Consider the following 15,872-nt stretch of genomic DNA (forward strand, 5'->3'; position numbering starts at 1 on the left):
GTTAATGATAAATACTAGGTTTCTTTTATTTTAGTCTCCTCCAAAGATATGGGGAAAGAATAAATCTTGAACAAGTTTTTTTAATGAGGAAGAAGCACCCTGGAATAAATATTTCCTTAGCTATTATATAGAATTTCAGAACATAAGAAGGTTTTATAACGTCATCTGATTCTGGCCCACTGATTCCCAACTTTTCAGTGTTTCCTGTCTCTTTTTAAATGAAAATGTTCTTGTTTATATATAAAGAATAGACACATGTATATTGTTCAAAATATTACAGAAATGTATATTGAAAAATTGCCTGTAATTCCTCCATATAGATATAACAACTGTCACTATTTTGAAATACATACATCTTGAGATATGAAATATGAAATACATATATCTTAAGAAATTTTTCCTGAGTGTATACATATATATAAATGGAATTGTTCTGTATATTTCTTAGTATCATGGACATTTTCCCAAGCTAAAACAGATAGCTATCGCACCATCATTGTTATGGCTTCATAACATTCCACTGTATGGTTTTTAATATTCTTGATTTAATTTCTGATTGACAGATTTAGACTGTTTCATACCTTTGCTATTTTCACACTGCCCTGAACATTACTGTAAATAAACAGTTGTGCACTTGGCTGGTACTGATGGAGGATCAATTCCTAACTGTGGAATTACTGGGTTGAGTCCACATACATTAAATGTTCACACCGGGGCAAGATGCCCTGCAGAAGCTGAGCTGCTCATGTCCCTTTTCAGAAGTTTGGGAGAGAGCTTGGTACCCTGTCCCCAGGTTCTGTGAGATAACATTATTATTCTTTAAGTTTATTTTGGCTAATTTGATGGGTAATGATATACATTGCTTTTGTTTCATTTGTGTATTTGGATTTGTCTATTGGATTAAATGATTTATATATATTTGGGCCATTTGTATTTATAATATTATTATTTTTTAGCTTATTTATTTTAGTTGAAGGCTAATTAATTTACAATATTGTGGTGGTTTTTGCCGTACACTGACATGAATCAGCCACGGGTGTACATGTGTCCCCCGTCCTGAACCCCCCACCTCCTTCCCCATCCCATCCCTCAGGGCCATCCCAGTGCACCAGCTTTGAGTGCCCTCTTTCATGCATCGAACTTGGATTGGTCATCTGTTTCACATATGGTAATTTATGTTTCGGTGCTGTTCTTTCAGATCATCCCACCCTCGCCTTCTCACACAGAGGCCAAAAGTCTGTTCTTTACATCTGTGTCTCTTTTGCTGTCTTGTATATAGAGTCGTCGTTACCATTTTTCTAAATTCCATATGCATGCGTTACTATACTGTATTGGTGTTTTTCTTTCTGACTTTCTTTCTTACTCTATATAATAGGCTCCAGTTTCATCCACCTCATTAGAACTGACTCAAATGTGTTCTTTTTTATAGCTGAGTAATATTCCATTGTGTATGTCTACCACAACTCTCTTATCCATTTGTCTACCAATGGACATCTAGGTTGCTTCCATGTCCTGGCTATTGTAAACAGTGCTGCAATGAAAATTGGGGTACACGTGTCTCTTTCATTTCTGATTTCCTCAGTGTGTATGCCCAGCAGTGGGATTGCTGGGTTGCTTTCTATTGCTAGTTTTTTAAGGAATCTCCACACTGTTCTCCATAGTGGCTGTACCAGTTTGCATTCCCACCAACAGTGTAAGAGGGTTACTTTTTCTCCACACCCTCTCCAGCATTTATTGTTTATAGACTTTTCGATAGCAGCCCTTCTCACGGGTGTGAGATGGTTCCTCACTGTGGTTTTGACTTGCAGTTCTCCAATAATGAGTGATGTTGAGTAGCCTTTGCTCATTCTTTTCATTTGTAAGTTTTGATTTATAAGAAATTTTCATATAAGTGAACTCTGACTGTCTAATTACCTCTGTTGTCCAGTTTTTTGCATGAGCTTTGTTTATGATGTTTTTGTCTGTTATAGAAATTTTACATTTTAATCAATCAAATTTGTCAATCACAGATTATATATTGGTAGAAATTGGTACAACCTCTTTAGAAAGCAGTTTGTCAATAGCTGTTAAAATGTCAGGTTTCCTCTGTGAGCTAACATCCTGCTTCTAAAAATTGATCCAGTAGAAACATTTGTGGGTGTTTAAATATATTCCAGCACTTGACGCATCCGTACAGCTCTTACTGTGCGTTGATAAAGTGAAGAGAGAAAACGGTCTCATGAAACAGACTGGAAACCATTTTTTAGATTAATTTTCATTGAAGCCTGCTTGCTTTCCAGTGCTGTGTTCGTTTCTGCTGCACGGTAAAGCGAGTCAGTTTTACACGTGTGTGTGCGTGTGTGCACACACATATATCCCCTCTTTTTAGATTTTCTTGGACTTGAAACTGTTAGTAGCAGATATCTTGAGGATGGGGGTTATGGGAAGAAACCACTTTATATTCCATGTAGTTTTGTAAATTTAAAACTGAAGAAGATGACTGTTTGTTTATTTTGACCGTGCTGGGTCTGTGTTGCTGCGTGGGAGCTTCTCCCTGCCGTAGCCTGTCTTGTGGGGAGCGTGGGCTCTGGCGCGTGCGGGCTCAGTGGTTGCGAGGCATGGCGTAGTTGCCCCACGGCGGGTGGGGTCTTCCCCGGCCGAGGGTCAAGTCTGTGCGCCCTGCACTGGCAGGTGGATTCTTATCCACTATCCCACCAGGGAGGACCTAAGGTTGGAACTTTTTTGCAACGAGCTTGTATTGATTTTTATCAGGGAAAGAGCCTTAAAATTTAAAAACTATAGAATAAAAAACTATCCTTACTCATTTGAAAAGTTGTACTCAGCTTATAGACAGAGAGAAATGCTTGCTGTTGTTCAGTCACTGAGTCGTGTCCAACTCTTTGCGACCCCATGGACTGCGGCACACCAGGCTTTCCTGTCCTTCACTGTCTCCCGGAATTTGCTCAAGTTCATGTTCATTGAATTGGTAATGCCATCTCATCCTCTGTCTCCCCCATCAATCTTTCCCAGCACCAGGGTCTTTTCCAGTGAGTCAGCTCTTTGCATCAAGTGACCAAAATATTAGAGCTTCAGCTTCAGAATCAGTTCTTCCAATGAATATTCAGGGTTGAGTTCCTTTAGGATTGACTGGTTTGATCTCCTTGCTGTCCAAGGGACTCTGAAAAGTCTTCTCTAGCACCACAGTTCAAAAGCATCAATACTTTGGCACTCAGCCTTCTTTCTGGTCACCTTTCACGTCTGTACATGACTACTAGAAAAAACATAACTTTGACTGTATGGACCTTTGTTGGCAAAATGATGTCTCTGCTTTTTAATGTGCTATCTAGGTTTGTTATTGCTTTTGAACACTATGAAGATTCAGGACCGTCTTGCTGTAGCTGTTTCTCTGATCACTAAGATATAATAATGCTGGGTTTGGAGTCACATGACCTGTGTTCAGGGTCTGGATTCTGCCACTGGAGCAGGTAGTTTTTTTGGGCAGCCTCAGTTTCTTCATCTTTAAAAGGGAAGTAATGCCTTAGAGGTCAACACTGTTGCAGGGAGGTGCAATGAGATCACACTTTTGGAAGATACTCTACCACCAGGAAAGTCCCAGTATAAAATTATTAATCGCCACATTTGGTTCAACATTGGTTAAGAGTTTTCACCTAAGTGTCTGGTAGCCTGGGACTCATTTAATACTATTCCCAAATGTGTGTTCTGTGGTTCTGACCATGATCTTCTTGTAGGATGGCTCCTAATCTAGATCTCTAGCTTCTTCTCGAGTCTCTACTTTCAAATGCTGACTTGATAACATCATTTGAAGTATTTTATGGGCAGCTCTTAATCTGTCCATAACTAAATTAATCTCATTTCTCCAAACTGCCTCTCTTCCAGGATTCTGGCCTGATTATTAAAGGTTCTTTACATCATAGTGTGGGATTCCCTTGTGGCTCAATTGGTAATGAATCCACCTGCAGTGTGGGAGACCTGGGTTCAATCCCTGGGTTGGGAAGATCCCCTGGAGAAGGGGAAAGGCTCCCACTCCAGTATTCTGGCCTGGAGAATTCCGTGTACTGTATAGTCCATGGGGTCGCAGAGAGTCGGACACGACTGAGCAACCTTCACTTCACACCATGGTGTTAGCAGGTCTGGGCTGTAGTCATTCTGCCGTCAGTTTATTACACAGACCTTGCATGGCCTTGGTTGCCTTGTGATACTCCTCACCCTAAACCTTGCTTCTTCCTTTTTCTTTCTTATTCCTCCTTCAGCTCCCAGCTCATCCCTTTTATGAAACTGTCCCCTACTCTCCCATTTGAAATTAACCTAGAGTAAATTGGCCAAAGTAAATTTGTATTTTGCTAACATTTTCAGCTTTTATAAAAATGTGAATTACCATGGGTGTACTTTAACATGTGAGGAGAAAATTAGAAATGAAAAAACTAGACAAGAATATGCAAAGACAGTGAAGGAGATCATAGTCTCTTCATCCTCGTTGGACTTTCTGTTCTTCGTGCTTTTTCCTTGAAGTGGGGAATCGTAAGATGCCCCTTGGGGAAGAAAGGAGAGACAGAAAAGTAATCATTTGCTGTGTTTCTATTTTGTTCCTCTCTGATGGTTTTTCCTTAAATGTCCATTGGTTTAACTTGATGAGACATTTATAGAAAATTCAAGGTTTCGAACAGTTGGCTCTTGGTGCGTTACTGAGAGCTCACTAACTGAGTTCTGAAATTTCAGAAAGAGTAGAGCGGAATGAATTCCACGTGCTCTGAAGGATCTGTGATACCAACCAAGGGTGGCATTTCTATTTCATTCTTTCATTCTTGTGTTTACTTTTACTTAGAATATAATTCTTATTTTTGTATCCCAATGATCCTTAGTTGTCTATATGCCTCCTATTTTTATGTATATGTTTATTATTGATTTATAATATTTCTTCTTATTTCACAATCATTTCTATAATATTTCTGTCATGATCATGTCTGACAGAATATTTTCCTACAGTATACTCTGAATTTTAGCAAAAATTATTTTTTTACACTCCTTTCTTATCTTTGGAAAATTCCCCATTTAATGAATCTTGTTGAGAGAAAGTATCTTCCTCCCACTATGGAAACAAAAATGCCAGATGTTTGCTTGAACCGTTCAGTCATGTGGCTCAGCCACGTGGCTATTCTTTTCCCGGACTTTGCGTGGAGCTTCATTTTTTTCAGATGACATGGAAAACCCCTCCAAAACAGGCAGATTGCTTTAAGTAAGAGGGGAATTTATTAAGGTGGCTGGATACAGGATCAGTTTATACTTATAAATGCCAATAGCAAAAAATTAGAAGATATATTTAGCAGTATTTTTCTAAAGAAGCAGAGATTGTGGACAGTGCATTCTGGTGATGCAGTGGTGGTGTTGGGGTCTCCGGGGACTACGGGGCAGAGTCCAGAGCATCGACTGTTGATGGATGGTGAGGAGCAGAAAGCTCTGGCATTGTGACCATTCTGTGATTTTTGGCTCTGGCCCTGCTTTATTTCTGCCACCTTCCTAGCCTGGTTCCTCAACCTCACTGGAGGTTCTGTGAATTCTAACCAGTCATCTTCAGTAAATTGTTTTTCTAACTATTCTACCTGAGTCAATTTCTGTTGGTTCCAACTTAGATCCTGTTTGCCTAGAAATAATCCAAAAGCCATATTTAATTTTTAAGTTCCTAAACAATAGATTTCAAGTTGTGATTCTACAATGAGATAACAAATTCATCATGTTGGGAAAATACCTAAAAGTAGTCTCTGAAAAGGTGAGTTTAGAGAATTTCTGGCTTTTTGGAGTGTTTAATGTTTGACGTGAGAACAGTTTTGCTTTTTATTCAGTTTCCAGTTTTACTGTTGTATACATCCTAGTGTGTGTTTTACAGTCAGAGTGCCAGAGACCTTTAGTATGCTTTCTTTAAATTCTTTGATTTAAATTGAGTTGATAGTGCTAGTTGGTTAGCAGGCCTATGGGAAGGATTTGCAGAGCAGGTAAATTTGTAAATGAGAACAAATTGAATAGTAACCAGAGAGAATTGATCCAGTTGCTATGGATTTTTATTTTTTGTTCTATATTTTACTTGCAAGGGAAAATTATTTGCTACTTAGTTAATTTTTTGGTCAGGTAATAGGATCACATGGTTTAAAAATTATAAATGTGTGTTTATATACCTCAAAAAGTCTCTCCTCTAAGGCTATTCCCCTTGCCTGTTGTTTTTCTTTAAGCTTTTATATTGGACATTAGCCAGTTAACCATGTTGTGCTAGTTTCAGGTGGACTGCGCCGGGGCTCAGCCATACATGTGCGTGTATCCGCTCTCCCCACACTCCCCCCATCCAGGCTGCCACATAACATTGAGCGGGGTGCCCTGTGCTGTGCGGCAGGTCCCTGCTGGTGACCGATTTTAGATATAGCAGTGTGTGCATGTCCATCCCAAACTCCATGACTATCCCTTCCCGCCTCCATCTCCCTTACCCTACCCGGGTGACGGTAAGTTCATTCTCTTAAGTCTGTGAGTATGTTTCTGTTTTGTAAATAAATTCATTTATATCATTTCTCTTTAGATTCTGCATGTAAGGGATGTCGTGTGTTATGTGCCCTTCTCTGACTCACATCACTCAGGTTGCAGTCTCCACGTCTCCCTCACCTGTGATGGTTGTTTACCTGTTCAGAGGTACTTCATGAGTGTAGGCGTAGATGTATTATTTTTCTCCCCGTTTCTACATAGATGATATAATACTAGCAGATTTTCATATTAGAACAGTAAGAGCTACTTAGGTTTCTTGTCAGTTTTGATAAAATGCCTTCCTAGAAAGTGGTTCATTTTATAAAAGTTTAAAAATTTGCATTGTATAGAGTGGAGCAAAGTAACTTCTGTTCTTTTTGTGATAATTTCTCCTTAATTTCTTAGTTTACGCATTTGTATTTGTATGCCCTTCCCCTTTAATGGGTTAGCTAGTGGATCTGGTTTTATTTATTATCCTCTAAACCATCTTTTAGGTTTATTATTTCTCTCTTTTGTTTTCTAATTTATTAATGTCTGCTTTTAACACTATTAATTTTTTTGCTTTTGTTGGTTCCATTTTATACTTTGCAAACATCTTGACCCAGATGCTACACTGATTTATTATTTGCTATTTATTATTTCCTTTTGCTAATATAAGAACTAATATAAATTTTCTTTTGAGTACTGTGTTAGCTGTATCCCATAGGTTCTAATGTGAAATGTTTCAATTCTTAAGTCCATGATTTTTTTAAATTGAAGTATAGTTTATCTATAGTGTTAGAGTTTCATGTGTACAACATAATGATTCAATGTTTTTACAGATTACAGTCCATTTAAAGTTATTATAAATGGTTATATTCCTTGTATCTATTAATTTCCTACCCCTACCCTGCACCATCTGTGATTTTGGTTTGTGTTTCCTCTTGGACCAAGGAGATGACCAAGAGTGTTCTTAAATTTTCTTGTTGGTAGGGGCTTTTTGTTTTTTGCATTGGTTATTTGGGGGGGAAGTTTCACATTTCATTTTTAAAAGCTATTTTGAAATAATCTTCAACTTGTAGGAAAATTACAGAAGTTATACTGAGTTCCCAGATATCCTGTAGCCAGTCTCCCCAAATGTCAGCACCTTAAGTGGCCATAATGGACGAAAAAATCTGAATGAACTTTTGGCCAACACATTACATCCCCAAGAAAGCTGGTTCCTTTTTTTTTTTTTTTTTTGGAGAATGGTAATAGAAACCAAGACCTGGGTTCCAGATATTCTCCTTGTTCCTGAGGAATCGTTGCTTCTGGTCTTTCCAGTGGCCAGAGCTAGGAAGTATGTGTATGCACACCTACACAGGCATTCACACATATGTACCTCTGTGTACATCCTGTGTGCATCTATTTGTAGGTACAGCCCAGTACCACAGGGTTTATTCTAGCCTCTGAAATCGTTCCTTAATTTTATCTCTTTTTCTCCAACGATGAGAAGTTTGGTCCTCATGATTCATAGTGTATCTACTTACCTGGTATGTGTGGTCAGTTGTGTCCGACTTGCAGCCCCAGGGACTGTAGCCCACCAGGCTTCTCTGTCCATGGAATTTTTCGAACAATACTGGAGCAGGTTGCCATTTCCTACTCCAGGGATCTTTCCAACCTGGGGATTGACCCCATGTCCCTTACATCTTCTGCATTGGCAGACGGGTTCTTTGCCACTAGCTCCGCCTAGAAACCCCATCTACCTATTTGTGTAGCCTACCTAAACCTGTTGGTTAAAGTTCATTTTCTCGTTTTCCTCAAGAAAGATTCGTGTAAGGAGTTTTTTTCTTTCCTTAGAAGGTTAGGGGAGTAGTATAGTGCTGTTGCTGAAACTAGACAGATGTTATTCCAGCTTTCTTATTTTTTGCTACAAGTAATCCATATTTAGTCTGATTGCCCAAAAGATTCTTTTTCAGTTTTAAAGCCTACTAATTTTGCTATAATATGTCTTGATTTTAACCACTATGTGTGGATCATTTTCCCTGGCACATGATATATTCTTTAGGTATATAGAGTCAGGTCTTCTTTAATTTCCAGAAAGAACTTTTGAATGGTACTTCTTATTATGAAAACTTTAAGACATACAAAAAAATTGATAGAATTTTACAGTAAATACCTATTTATATATTACCTAAATTCTACTAATGTCTTAGTGTTTTTATTTATCACATCTCTATTTATCCATCACTATTTGAACCTTGCCCATTAAGACATTTGGATGGTGGTGCTGAGTTTTTCAGAGTTCTTTGTATATAATGGATGCCATTCCTTTGTAAATATGTGATTCTGTGAGTGTTTCTCCCAATCTGTGGGAGTCTGTGCATCTTTTTGCCTTGTCTGAGTGAGCACAACTGTTTCATTTTGTTGAAGTTTAATTTATCAATGTTTTTTGTTATGATTGTTGCTCTCCATGACTTAAGGAACCCTTGCTTCCCCCTAAATCATAACGATTTTCTTTTCTGAAAAATTCACACTTCAACTTGTGCTTTAGGTCTATAGTCCATCTAGTGGTAATTTTTTGGTCATGTTAAAGTTCATTGTTTTTTATATAGATGTCATTTACTCTTGTACCAGGTTTTGAAACACTTTCCTTTCCCCATTGGATTTCTTTGGTGCTTTGGATGAAAATCCAGTGATCCTATAAGTGTGGGTCTTTTTTTGTTTTATTCCATTGATCTGTGGGTTGATCCTTATACAAACTCCTCACTCGCTTAATGACTATAACTTTGAAGTATTGAAGTCAGGTAAGTTAAGTCCTCCAATTCTCTTCTTTTCAAGATTATTTTAGATACTTTAGGTCTTTTGCATTTCTGTGTATATTTTAGAATCATTCCAATCATTTTTGCTATCTTCAGTTGCTTCACAACAGCTTCAACTGGGTGTGTTTTTCTTTTAAATTAATGAGGAAGTATTTGGTCCTCATTTCTCGCCTGTTTTGTGGCTATTGACGTAGTTACTTTTGTTCACAGGTTTTGTTGAAGCTCTTCTTTCTTTCTGTTATTTTTCCGTAGTTGCTGTGTTGGTTCCTTCTTTGTGAATCATCATTGAAGGAAACGGCTTTTTTCTCTAGACTTCTGATTTATAGGAGGAGGAAGAACAGGCCTTTGTAACTGCCACAGAGTCTGGCTGCTTCCTGCAAATATAGCTAGTCTTCATGATTCTGCATGGAACCAAACTGGGTTCCTTTAGAGTTTGAGTATGTTGGTTGTTAGTTTTGGTTTACCGAAAACGGAGCTTGCAGTCATGCCTGTCTCTCCTTGGTGAGTGTGTGATGTCAGCACCGTGTTCCTGCGTGAGCTCTGCGTGAGTGGTTCAGTCTTTGCTGGTTAGACCCTTCAGTGTGATTTCAGCCAGGGCTTCTGACCCGAATGCTTCAGAACCTCCTTCCACCCCAAAGCACCCGATGCATGCAGTGGCCTCAGAAACAGTGGCCATCGCTAGACTTAACATTTTCTCACACTTGCATCGTTACCTGTTTGTTATCTTTTTCTATAGAGGCAAAAGAATAGATTTCACTCTAAGTCATCTTTCACTCGCTGAACTAGTATTTATTGAAGTACTAAAATGAGGAAGGTACTGGAGGAGATTAAAAAAATCCATTAGGCAGTAGATTGTGCCCTCAACTTGCAGTCTGGCATTACACCAGAAAAACTTTTTCTGTACCCTTTTCTTTTTTTGACAAATTTGTTTTAGTTACATATGCACAAAGCTAAGTGCATTTAAGGTATATACGCACAAGAGTCCAAAAGTTCCTCAAGGTTTATTATACTAAACAGCAATCTCCTATCTTCATTCTTCCTACCCCACCCCCATTTCTCTTCCTTTCTGTTCCCCACTTCCTCCTGCTCTGAGATCTCCAGTTCACTGGCCATCAGGTAAAGAAGAAATACTACTTGTTATGCTGTTCAGTTGATTGTCAGTTCTTCGAAAAGATCCAAGATAACTCTTAGTTTTATTGCCTTTATCATTTCTATATTTTCATTTTATTTTTATTTAATTACTTTTAACTGAAGTATAGTTGAATTATGTTACTGACTGCTGTATAGCAAAGTGACTCAGTGATACATATATATATATATATATATGTTCTTTTTCACAATCTTTTCCATTATTGAATATAGTGCTCATGCCTTTTGCAGACTTGCTGATGATCTGCCTAGTTATTAGTTGTTTCTATTCTTGAATTTAAATCACAGGTAACTGTCTTGGTACTTCAGAAGTATTTTTGGCCTGTAATGTTTTTAGCAGCTAGATTTTAAGATGTTGGGCTTCCAAGGTAACTCAAACAGTAAAGAATCTTCCTGCAGTGTGGGAGACCTGGGTTTGATCCCTGGGTCAGGAAGATCCCCTGGAGAAGGGCATGGCATCCCACTCCATTATTCTTGCCCAGAGAATTCCATGGACAGAGGAGCCCAGTGGACTAAGTCCATGGGGTCGCAAAGGGTCAGACACGCCTGAGTGACTAACACACACACAAGACAAATACTTATGCATTGATTATAAATCACACAAATGCTGGTCAGGAAGAAACTCTGTGTGTGTGTGTGTGTGTGTGTGTGTGTGTGTGTGTGTGTGTGTGTGTGTGTGTGTGTGTGTGTGTGTGTGTGTGTGTGTGTGTATCTATATGTCCTATAAAAGTTGCTTGTAGTTATTTACCGAAACAGTGGTGTTAGACATATCATTGAATGAAACAAAGCATCTGCCCAATGAAACTTATATTGTCAAGGACAGATAAAAAAGCAAATACATATCAATAATATGTTAGATGGTAGTGAATGCTGTGGAGAATAAATCAGAGTGAATAATAAAGGAAGTGCCAGGCTGCCAAAGGATGGTTTATTTGAGTGATCGGGACCTTTGGGCAGAGACCTGAGGGTGCAGCAGCTGAGCAGTCCAAGTGGACTGACCGTGTGTGCAAAGGCCCTGAGGTGAGAGTGCTGCTTGGCGTATTTTGTGGACCAGCCTGTGTGGAGAGGCCTCTGTGACTGGAGCAGAGAAGGTAAGGGGCTCAGCGGTGGGCAGCCGTGGAGGAGTGGGTTGGCCCAGATCGCTTAGGACTCTCCAGGCCATCACGAGAATGTGACTTTTACCCTCAGGCAGAGAACTGACAAAAAGTTTTTATTTTTGGTAAAGAGCCACATGACAACTGTTTTAGGCTTTGAAGGACATTCAGTCTCTGTTGCAACTGCTCTGCTCTGCTATTGTAGCCCCCCAAATAGCCAGAAACAATATGTAAATAAAAGGGTGGGGTTGTGTTCCAGTCAAGTTTTAGTTTATGAAAACAAAGAGTGGGTCTGTTCTGCAAACTGCTGATGTAGAAAGTCATTTGAGAGCTTTAAGTAGAAAAGACGCCTGACTGGCTTTTTTTTCTTTGAAGGCACTTTTGTTGTTATTCAGTTTCTCAGCTGTGTCCGACTCTTTGCCACCCCATGGACTGCAGCATGCCAGGCTTTCCTGTCCTTTACCATCTCCCAGAGTTTGCTTAAACTCATATCCATTGAGTCAGTGATACCATCCAACCATCTCATCCTCTGTCACCCCTCTTCTCCTCTTGCCCTCAATCTTTCCCAGCATCAGAGTCTTTTCCAATAAGTCACTTTAAAATACTTTATTTGGAAATAATTTTAGAATTACAGAAAAGTTGGAAAAGTGATGCAGAATATCCCCTTCACTGCACTGACTCTTATGTTAATAACTCACGTAGCCACATTCGAATGATTAAGACCAAGAAATTAACCTTGACATAATGTTATTAGCCAAACTGTAGACATTATTCAGATTCCATGTTTTTCCACCTAAGGTCATTTGTCTATTACAGCATACAAGCCAAAATATCGCATTGCATTTAGTTATTCTGTTTCCTTAATTTCCTTCTGTCTGTGACAGTTCTTGATGCTTTTGAACTGTGGTGTTGGAGAAGACTCTTGAGAGTCCCTTGGACTGCAGGGAGATCAGTCTTGGGTGTTTATTGGAACGACTGATGCTGAAGCTGAAACTCCAGTACTTTGGCCACCTCATGCAAAGAGTTGACTCATTGGAAAAGACCCTAATGCTGGGAGTGATTGGGGGCAGGAGGAGAAGGGGACGACAGAGGATGAGATGGCTGGATGGCATCACTGACACAATGGACATGAGTTTGGGTAAACTCCGGGAGTTGGTGATGGACAGAGAGGCCTGGCATGCTGAGATTCATGGGGTCACAAAGAGTCAGACATGACCGAGCGACTGAACTGAACTGATGACAGTTCTTCAGTCTTTTCTTGTGTTTCATGAACTCGGAGACTTTTACTGAGTTGCTCAGTTGTGTCCAACTCTTTGTGACCCCATATACTGTAGCACGCCAGGTTACATGTCCTCCACTATCTCCCAGAGTTTGCTCAAATTCATGTCCGTTGAGTCAGTGATGCTATCTAACCATCTAATCCTCTGCCGCCCCCTTCTTCTTCGATCTTTCCCAGCATCAGAATCTTTTCCAGTGAGTCAACTCTTCACATCAGGTTGCCAAAGTATTGGAGCTTCAGCTTCAGCAACAGTCCTTCCAATGAATATTCAGGACTGATTTCCTTTAGGTTGACAGCTTGACTATTTTAGAAACTACAAGCTAACTGTGGTACTTGTTACCTTCATTGGTAGATCTGCAGTTTATTATGAGCTGCCTACCCATTGTGGCACATGCCTGTCATTTTAATCCTTCTGTCACTTGTACACATTATCTTTCTGGAATTCTCACTGGGTCCCCACCCAACACACACGCAAGGGCACCGTCATTTTCTGTGCAGCAGTCAGCCTCCTTTTGGCAAGTCTGTTCTGCACTCTCCAGCTGCTGTCTTCAGATTTCCCTTCCTGCAACATGATCTGGAAATGTCTCCAGGTAGAAGTCGGGACAATCCTGATGCTCAGTTCTCTCTCGGAGAATCCCATCCTGCACAGTCTGCTGTCCACTGTCTGAGAACAACTGGATCATATATTTTGGCCAGCTTTTTAGTTGTTGCTCAGTCACTAAATCGTGTCTGACTCTTTATGACCCCATGGACTGCAGCACGCCAGGCTTCCCTGTCCTTCACTATCTACTGGAGTTTGCTCAGACTCCTGTCTGTTGAGTCAGTGATACTATCCAGCATCTCATCCTCTGTTGCCCTCTTCTTTTGCTGTCAATCTCTCCCAGAATTAGGGTCTTTTCTAATGAGTCAGCTCTTCATATCAGGTGGCCAAAGCATTGGAGCTCCGGTATCCGTCCTTCCAATGAATATTCAGGGTTGATTTCCCCTAAGATTGACTGATTTGATTTCCCAGACTTCCCAGGCAAGAATACTGGAGTGGGTGGCCAGTTCCTTCTTTAGCTGATCTTCCCAACTCAGGGATTGAACCCACGTCTTCTGCATTGGCAGGCAGATTTTTTTTTTTTTTTTTTTTTACCACTTAGCCACCAGGGATGCCCTGTCCATTTGTGATGTCCACTATCAAATAAGAATAATTTATTGTTATCCTGCATGCCAAGGAGCCAAAAAAAGTGACCCATAACTGGAAGAAAATGTAGCCACTAGGAGCAAGGATAGAGGCCTTCAGCAAAGCTATCAAGGGAATGATGGAAAGCCAGCAGGAGTTATTTAGAAGGTAACCATAAAAGGTGGCTGATAGCATTCTTATTTCTGTGGCCTATTTTCATTACCACCTGGTGGCCTGTTTGGCTAGTTCAACCTTTCTATCTCACCAGGACTCACCCAGTATAGCATTGCGAGCCCAGCCTTCCTGCTCAGCGTCTCATTGATCCCATACTCCCAGACTATACATGTGTATACTAATAATAGTATATTATACCCTCTAAAATGTATCCAAAATAGAAAAATTCACACTGTGACGTATTCCAGTGGATTATCTTACACATACCCTGTCTAAGGGTTTCCCTTGTGGCTCAGAATTTGCCTGTAATGCAGGAGACCTGGGTTTGATACCTGGGTCAGGAAGATTCCCTGGAGAAGGGAATGGCTACCTACTCCAGTATTCTTGCCTGGAAAATCCCATGGACAGAGGAGCTTGGCGGGCTATGGTCCATGGTGTTGCAGAGTCAGATGCGACTTAGCACTTTAGCATGCATGCACTCAGAGTTTGACAATACGGATATGCTGTGGATATAAATATCTCTGCTTATGGTGTAGACACTAAGTAAATATTTGTGGAATAAAATGAGTAGAAGGTAGTAAATTTACATATGTGTGTGTGTACTAAGTTGTTTTAGTCGTGTCCAGCTCTTTGCACCCTGATGGACCGTAGCCTGCCAGGCTCCTCTGTCCATATATAAAGGACATTTAAAAAATGTTCTTTAAACATAAAATTAGTTTTTTAGAGACAGTTTTTACCTTCAAGTGATTTAAAATTCAGTTTTTAATTTTATGTTCTTTTTGATCTAGTGCTTAGAATTTCTTCTTTTCATCTGAGTAACTGTTTTACAGCTGGTACCTGTTAAAATTTTCTGACATTTGCAATGTTTATTTTTTCATAGGAGGTTGCCTCTAACATTCCGTTTTATTCATTAGACCATTATAAATAAGTTTCTATAATTTATTTGTAGAAGTATCTTTTTACTCAGACTTCTGTTTCACATATTCTTTGCAGTATTACAGAACACAAGAGCTATAGCATATTCAAAAGTGATATATTTTATATATTAATTGAGTTTTATCAAAAGTTTCTGTGAAGTATTTTGACTCTGTCACAATTTCCTTACTGCCATGACATTTGGCAAAGAATAATTTATAAATTATTGATTTAAGATAAAGATTGGAATTTGTTACTTTCATTTCATCTAATTTATACACTACTGGTAAAATTGATTCTTAAGCCAAGCATATATGTTGATGAATTATTATGTATATGTGACTTTACAGTGGTGAATTGTCAGTATTAGTGACTTATTTGAACCTGCTTCTATGCTTCTTAAACTCTTCCTTATATATCGCTAAGAGAAGCTGACCCACAGTTCAGTATGCACAGTCTGAAATCCTTCTTTTTCTACATTGAACTTTTTTCTTGGTTTTGTGTTTTTGATTTTTATCTGGAATTCACCTAACATACAGTTCACCTATTTAAAATCAGAGTTCTATAGCCATCATCTCAATCAATTTTAGAAGATTTTTTATCACCTAAAAAAGAAATTTTGGCATCCTTTAGCCATTACTCATTAATACTGCTTTCCCTCTAGGCTTAGACACTAATTAATAGACCACTAATCTACTTTCTGTCTCTGTAGATTTTTTTTTTTTAATTCTGGACAGTTTGTAAAAGTACAGTTATAAACTGTATGTGGTCCTTTGTGACTGGCTTCTCTCACTTAGCCTAGTGTTTTCAGGGTT

At 39.2% G+C, this 15,872-nt stretch overlaps 1 protein-coding gene across 2 annotated transcripts in view; it reads left to right on the forward strand.

The window, feature by feature from the left end:
- Positions 1–15,872, forward strand: part of MGAT4A (alpha-1,3-mannosyl-glycoprotein 4-beta-N-acetylglucosaminyltransferase A) — a 114,708-nt gene that overhangs the window by 61,681 nt on the left and 37,155 nt on the right. The window lies entirely within an intron of this gene.

This window comes from Muntiacus reevesi, chromosome 3 (genome assembly GCF_963930625.1).
Source record: "Muntiacus reevesi chromosome 3, mMunRee1.1, whole genome shotgun sequence".
Taxonomy (NCBI): Eukaryota; Metazoa; Chordata; class Mammalia; order Artiodactyla; family Cervidae; genus Muntiacus; species Muntiacus reevesi.